Source organism: Uloborus diversus, chromosome 6 (genome assembly GCF_026930045.1).
Source record: "Uloborus diversus isolate 005 chromosome 6, Udiv.v.3.1, whole genome shotgun sequence".
Lineage (NCBI taxonomy): Eukaryota > Metazoa > Arthropoda > Arachnida > Araneae > Uloboridae > Uloborus > Uloborus diversus.
In genome coordinates, this window is record NC_072736.1 from 126,540,595 (window position 1) to 126,548,640 (window position 8,046).

Sequence of the window (8,046 nt, forward strand, 5' to 3'; positions counted from 1 at the left end):
TATTATTATTGAAATTATTAATATTACAGTCGGATCCCGACTAACGCGAGGGATGCATTCCAAAACTCCTCGCGTAAGTCTAAATTTCGCGTTGTGGAAAAGAGTATTTATATGTTTTTATATTAACATACCCTATCATTTTAAACCTTTGTAAACACATTTTAATATACTGTTACCTGCACCTTTTAATATACACCTTTTAATATACTGTTACCTACACCTTTTAATATACTGTTACCTACACAATTTAATATACACCTTTTAATGGTACTGTTTTATACCATTTTTAAACTATAATATTACCGTTTCTTACATAAAAAGCTGAATTTTTACCGTATTTTTAAAAATCTGCATTATTCAACATAAAATGCTGTTACGATGCTCAAAATCAATGATGAATGGGAGAGAGAGAGACATAAAAAAAAAACCATTACGGTACGTACAGTATGTAGTAAAATGAGGAGTGGTGATATATACACACTAATAAAGCTATGTTTATAGTGCGGTGTGTGGGAACTTGAGCATTCAGTGATGCTGAAAGGATGAAAGTACATTCACGAAATCAATGTTTAGTAGTCAGTAACAAAGCCAAAACTTAGCATTACGATTTCTTTCCAAATATTTTCGTGTTGAGAGCGAAAAATTCGCTTTAGCTCTAAAATTCGTTGCTCCTGAAAAACTCGCGTTATAGCCATTTCGCGTAAGTCGGATCGCGTTGTAGCGGGAATCGACTGCATTATTATTTCAATTCACAAACTAGCTTTTAAAATCACGTTAATCTTTTATTCAGAACGTATATATATATTTATGGTGTTGAAAATTTCAATACTTAGCATTTGTTTACTAAAAATGTATTGCAGGGTAAGTTTAAAATTCTTTCTTCAAAACAGAAATTAAAAACTTGACATTTACATGAGAAAACAGCTAAGCTGATTACAAAAATTAGTCTTGAGGATTGCTGAACTAAAAGGAATTTTTGCGCAACTCTTTCGCTAATCTATTTTTTTCCGAACTAAAACCTTATTATTCAAAGGAAAATGGAAGGAAAATAAAAGTGGGAAATGAGGCAGATATATGGAGCTATTTTCGTGACACGTCGCCCATTATTGTTATCATCACAGAAAACTGACAAGACATTTTACTTTACTCAAAGACATTTATAAATAATTTTAGTTTAAAGTAAAAGAAAATAAACTGAAAATTAAAATGGGGTCGTTTCCAAAATTTTAAAAGTATTTTTTTCTGAAAGAGCATGCTTAAAAATATAGGATCTGATCATTTTTTAAATAATTTGTTTAAGTTTAATATTTTTAAAACATTACTTTAATCGGTGCGCTTTCATTGTTTACGTTTCTGCCGATGACATCACAAATGATGAAATGCCATTCAGTGTTGCTATTCACAGAGCAGAATATTTAATTCGCATCTTTACTCACGTGTATTGGCAACGATATGGTTGATAGCAAACGTAGAGCGCAATATTTAATTCGCTTCTTGATTATCATAACGTGGAATGGCAGCAGACAAATGCCAAAGTACATCATCATGAGACGTCATTAAGACCACGCACCATTTAAAAAAATAAACTAAAAAATAACTGTTGGGAAAATTAAAGTATTTTCTGTGTCGATGTTAGTTTTTTTGCTTATTCTGTCAATTTCAGTGACTAAAAGTAGTACTTTGACTGAAGGAAACAACCCCCCTTGTCATTTTTTGGAACTTATTTTTTATCTTAAAAAATAGAGTTTGACAGGGTTAGATGGCATAAAATTAATCACGTAAAGAATGAAAGGAAATTATTTGAAATATGCTTCACATGTATCGTTTAAGGAAGACAGTTTATGATGGCAGAAAAAAAATGTCTGTGTGTGTCATACTCACACAGATCTGTGTAAAACGGTTTTCTAAAAAGTAGTGAATGACTAAATATTAATGCCCAGCATTTTAAGACTTAAAGCACTAAAACTAGAAGTTCTATGGAAAGCACACACCGCAAATCTTTAGATACTTTTTGAATACGTTTTGAGCGCTTCTTGAACTTAGACATTTGTCACCCTTTTGAGAAAACTCAAAAGCTCACTTTTTTAAATAGTTTTCAAAACACTTCTGAAACCATTTTTTTTTAGAATTCCTATTTGTTTCAGCACACTTTTTCAAACTTTTGGGAATGCGTTTGAGAACTTTTTTTTTAACACTGACACACGTCCCTTCTTTTACAACACTTTGTAGCTCTCTTTTTGGGACACTTTTTACAGTACTTGTGAAAAACCCTTTTAATTATACCAGTAGTTTTTGCTGTTGATTTTTACAGAAACCACCGCCGGGTAATGAACGGTAATAGACCAGTGAAGGACATCGTTTTTGACGTCATTTGCGACACCAACCAACAGCGATTTATCGTAACATAATTTCTAGTAGTATCATATTAATTCTATTGATTGGATGTTAAAGAAAGCTGTTGAAATTATAGTCGTGCGAAATAATTCGAGGATTTTACAAATGTGTTTTCCATCTATTCTCAAATATGTTCGTTAATTTCAAAACAAATTTCCGTGCACATTCTTTCTAACGGAGCACATTCGGTAAACATTTTAATGCTCATTCAGGCAACAGGTCTCTCTGTCTGAATCTCTGTCCGGATCTCTGTAACGCGCATAGCGCCTAGACCGTTCGGCCGATTTTCATGAAATTTGGCACAGAATTAGTTTGTAGCATGGGGGTGTGCACCTCGAAGCGATTTTTCGAAAATTCGATTTTTTTTCTTTTTCTATTCCAATTTTAAGAACATTTTCCCGAGCAAAATTATCATAAGATAGACGAGTAAATTACCAAGTTGTCATAACGTGGAACCGTAACATGGGCAAGGGAATTGGCGAGAAATTCCTCATAAATTATTTGTAAACTAGCCGCCTTCGGCGACCAGCTGGTCCACCTTTTTGCACCATTCGCCTTTTTGCGCCAAGGTTGCCGCCTTCGGCGGCTGCTTAGACAATTTAGCGACGGTATTAATCAATGTTTTTCTTTATGTATGAATATTATCATTCGCCTTTTTACGTAAATGTTGCCGCCTTCGGCGGCTGCTTAAACAAATTCCGTGGCGCTAACAATCAATCTATATCTATCTATATCATTAGTAGTTTGAATAAAATATTTTCTAGACCTATCTCCAGTTCCGTCGTTTGGAATACTTTTAAAGGAGAGGAGGGGAGACACAAACGGCGTACCCTTCATGCAAATTTTGTCGAAAAATAACAAACAGCACACTCACTTTTATGTGAAAACATTGTTTTTTCAAAGTCATGGTGTGTGGGGGGGAGGGGGGGGGGCTTTGACATCCCGTCGAAGTTTTTTAAATGACGGGCATGACTCTTTCTTACTGTCGATCTACTATATCAACCTCTATATTTGTCTATCTATCTATCTGTCTATCTATACGATCTATGCATATCTACCTCTGACAGTAACAATCTTTTTTTATTTATATAAGTATTAATTCGAAAAAAAAAACATTTTTTGTCCACTCAATCTCTATCTCTGTATCTACCTAACCTAACCGCCAATCCGTAACAAAAACACAGACCATGCAAAAAATCGCGGGCTTTATTCATTTAATCAAAATAGCCTGCAAAAAAAAAAAGGCTCTATGTTCCCCGTAGTGCGGCAAAAAGTAACGCTTGTAAAATAATTTTTAAAAAAAGGTGAAGAGAACGCAAACGATTTCAGTTGGATCACGTGATGAGGTAAGTTTGGAACTCAGCCGGCAAGCGAACAGCTCGCGTTGCGTTCTGCATTAAAAAAATTGTAAAAAAAAAAAACATTGCGTATTTTTAAAAACTTTTTTCTTCTGAAGGGGGCAGAATGTTTTTATTATTACCAACTAAAATTTTAGAATTGAGGGTTCAATACTTTTCGCAGGATGGGTTTCGAAAAAAACTAATCCCCCCAAAAAAATGCAAATTAAAGGTTTTTTCAAAAATCTATAAAAAATACAAAAATTGCTCTACCCTCAAAATTTTTTCATTTATCATATTTAAAATTAAATTTCCTACACTATAGTACAAAAACTATTCGTATGGCGTGGTTGGTTCGGGGTCTGTGAGGTTAAAAGTGCTAAAAATCACATAAAACATCAAATAACTTTTTTTCTAATTAAAATATCAAAAATTGAAGCCCGAGGTGCACATCTTCAGCAAAAACTGCACCTGTATACCAAATTTCATCTTTCTAGGCCTTACCGTTTTCCCGAGATTCGAGCCACACACACACACACAAACATCTTATTTTATTATATGTATAGATATACAGGCGAACCAAAAGACCTTTCAATTTTCTACTACGGGCAAAGCCGTGTAGGTGCCACTAGTTAATACTATTTCTGTGTTATAGTGTTCCAAACGTGTTTCCAATCTTGATTTAGCTCGTAATTAAAAAAAAAAAGACTAACTACTTATTTATGTACCTACATCTTTGATGAATGTATACAAGCTCAAATGCTTCTGTTATAGCTTACATAATAAAAAGAAACAAATAAATACCGATGTGATTAAATAAGGGCATAAAAATAAAAACAACAACGTTAAAAAGCACAATTTTGAAAAAAAAAAAAAGAAAAGAAAAGAAAAGAAAAGTAAACTTGTATTTAGGGGCTGTAAGAAACCCCTTTTGCAATGCAAAAAGATGTGGCCTTTTGAATGTGAAGGCATCCGACAAAATCCTGCTGTCGGAATGATGTTTATATTTATGATACATAATAATGTCGATATCAATCATGGAGCTTCGTTTAAGAAAATTATGTTCAATGCATAGAAAATCTGGCAAACGGGAGTGTTTTATAAACATGGTGAAAAAAAAAAAAAAAAACCATCTCGGTGCAACTCATTTTTGTCCACCATAAAAATAAAAAAATCTGAATACGAGATTAAAAGCTAACACATTTATCTCTAAGATTTTCCAATAAATAATATTTTTCTGAAAAACAGCATCATTTACCGATTAAATCAATTTAAGTTAAAATATCCATCTAATTTTTCATTGAAATATTTTTGACTTATACTTTCCCACGCGTCATATGTTACTTCTAGGAATGCCTCGAAGTGTGCTTCACCATCATAATATGCTTGTTGTAAACAAGTTACATTTACAGGGAGCTGCTTAGCGTTACGCGATGCGATAAAAATGAACTTAAAAAATCATAAAAAAAAAGGGTCGTAGTGAGTGAAGATTTTTGAAAATGACAGAACTAATTTTAACTTTTCCAAAAATAATTTTGAACTATATGAAATTTGTTCTTATATTCTCATTAAGAATCATCATTAACACATTTTTCAATTCGGGAAAACGTATAATTTTTGTGCTATGCAAGAGTAATATTTAGTGTAGTATTTTGTGCACTAACGTATATTTAGTGAAACATTCAAATATTCATGTTATGATTCATCATTAGAAAATTTTTCAATTTGGGAAAACGTGTAAAAGTGCAATGCAAGTGCAATATTAAGTGTAATATTAAGTGATATATTTAGCGAAATATTCGAAAACATTTTGTCCAATATTGTAATATTCATATTATGATTCATCATTAGTAAATTTTTTAATTTAGGAAAACGAATAATATTTAGTGCAATGCTAGTGTAATATGTATGTAATATTAGTTTGATATTTGGTGCAATGTTCATATAATATTTAGTGCAATAGACGAATATTCGTTAGGAAGACGTGGACACAGTTCTAACATTCACTTAATTTTGATTTACCGTAGGAAATACTTTTGTTATAAAATGAATGAAGAAAAATAATATTACATTTCATAAGAAGGCAATCTGTCTTTTCTATCAGAAAAAGAAAGCTTTGATTTCCCATCATTTCGTGAGTTTTTTTCCAACCTTACTCTGCTATGCATTCAATGGTCGACGGTACGATTGTTGAGCTCCTTTTACCAATGTTCCAAATGGCAAGGTGGAAACTTTGAAACTTAACGCTCTAAGAACTGAAATTGGATGCTTAACTCAATCGCCGAAGCCAACGTCAGCAAAAATCTCACATTTTATTTGAATTCATTTTTATAGCATCATATAATGGAACGAAGCAGCACCCTGTAAGTGTAGCTTGTTTATAACAGGTGTATTAGAACGGTGAAGCAAACTTCGAGACAATTCTAGATGTAGCATATGGGGCATTGCTCTACATAAACGGAACGGGATACTATTTATTAATTTTTTTAAATAAACAAAAGTAATAAATTTGATAGAAATTTAATCTAAATTAAACTTTAGAAAATTAGTTGAAAACTAATCATTAACGCACAGCTAAAGTAAGTCAACGGCACAAATACAATTTGCTTCATTACCAAAAATTTCACTGCCTAATTGAAACAAAAACGCGTCAAATAAAAAGATTTTTTGACCACAGGTTCACAGGTCAATCTTTTTCAATCGACGGAGGCCGGTTGAGTTAAAGGAAAACATAATTTCAATGTTTCAGCTTGAGATCCTTCTTTTGTAGTCTACTTTCCCGTAAAAATAAAATAAAGAGGAAAGAAGCATGGAAGATGGATTAACGCAACTTAAAAATATTGCTAAAAATAAAAAAAAGTCAAAAAATGAAGTAAAATAATTAAAGATCGAAAACTTAAAAATTAGAAAATAGAGTTTTGAGAGGGAGAAAATGTGTGTCTGTCGTTCTGTATCCCCCTCCCCCGCCACTCAAACCTTTTGAGTGAGTAATCCGATTCGAACAAACGTTCTTTTTTCGAAAGATCTCGGCAAGGATACCTCATTTTCATATTTCACTCTTTGATTTGAACAAGCTTTCGTTCAATTTTTGAACAATTCAAAAAATCTTCAGCGCCTACGGGGAAATTTAAGGCAACTATAAATCCTGAACTTAAAGAAGAACTTGCCTTCAATAAACTTGGCAAAAACTTTTAATGAAGAACATGTATCGAAAATATCTTTTTGATTTGAACAATTTTTTGTTTAGTTTCAAACAGTTCAAAAAAAAAAAAAAAAAAGCAATAGCGCCTACAGTGAAATTTAAGACAAAGGTAAATTTCGAAGTTGAAAGCAGATTTGCTTCAAACAAAAAGCTGTTGATGAATAATATATAAAGAAAAGATCTTTTTGATTTGAACAATTTTTCATTCAGTTGTGAAGAGCTCAAAAAACCTTAACATAAGTGCCTTCGGGGAAACTTGGGCAAATATAACTTAAAGACGGATTTGCTTTAAACAATCTTTGTTGGAAAAAGCTATCGATGAAAATGTATACAGATTGGTGCCATTTAAAGCTCATTAGTTGAATAAATGATTGAATGTAAAAAACATGGGGTGGGTCATACCTTCCTTTTGTCTAAACTTCCCGAGTTTTCTCTAGAATCGAAAAAGTATCAGGAAATAGTTAGTGGGAACGCTAGGCTTGTTTTTAGTCCCAAAGTTCATCAATGTATCCTGTATTGCCAAATACAGTCATACGTAGGCGTGTTTCTATACTCACTCTTCATATTAGTTTAACTCGAAATCTTTTCTTGGAAGTGGGTCGTCGTAAACTTCAGAAAGTACAGTGGTGGTAAAAAAAATTGCATCATCCGCGTCGCAAAGGAGAGGAATATCATACCGACTGCCTTCAACACGCAGTCAAGCATCCCGTATCCCAGATGATTTGGGGATGTATTTCAGATCAAGGAGTTGGTGGGCTTCACTTTGTGCAATGAGCAGTAAACGCTCAGGTGTATATTGGCATTTTGGAGGAGAATTTGCTTCCTACTATCCGGGATCACTTTAGTTCACTTCCAAACGTCATTTTCTAGGATTATTCTGCTCCGTGCCACAGGGCAAAACTGGTTAGTAACAATTTAAAAACCTTTATCCTGCCATTAGACTTAAATTGACATGGGGTTAAGTTTTTTTCTCTCTAAACTCACACGCAGGTTCAGAAATGGAAAAATGAGCATGGGGTCAGCAGTTTGCCTTGGTCCGGAAATAGCCTCGATCTACGCAAACAATAATCGGATTGCTGCTGTTAAATGTTTATTTCATAAGTTTTGCAGAAT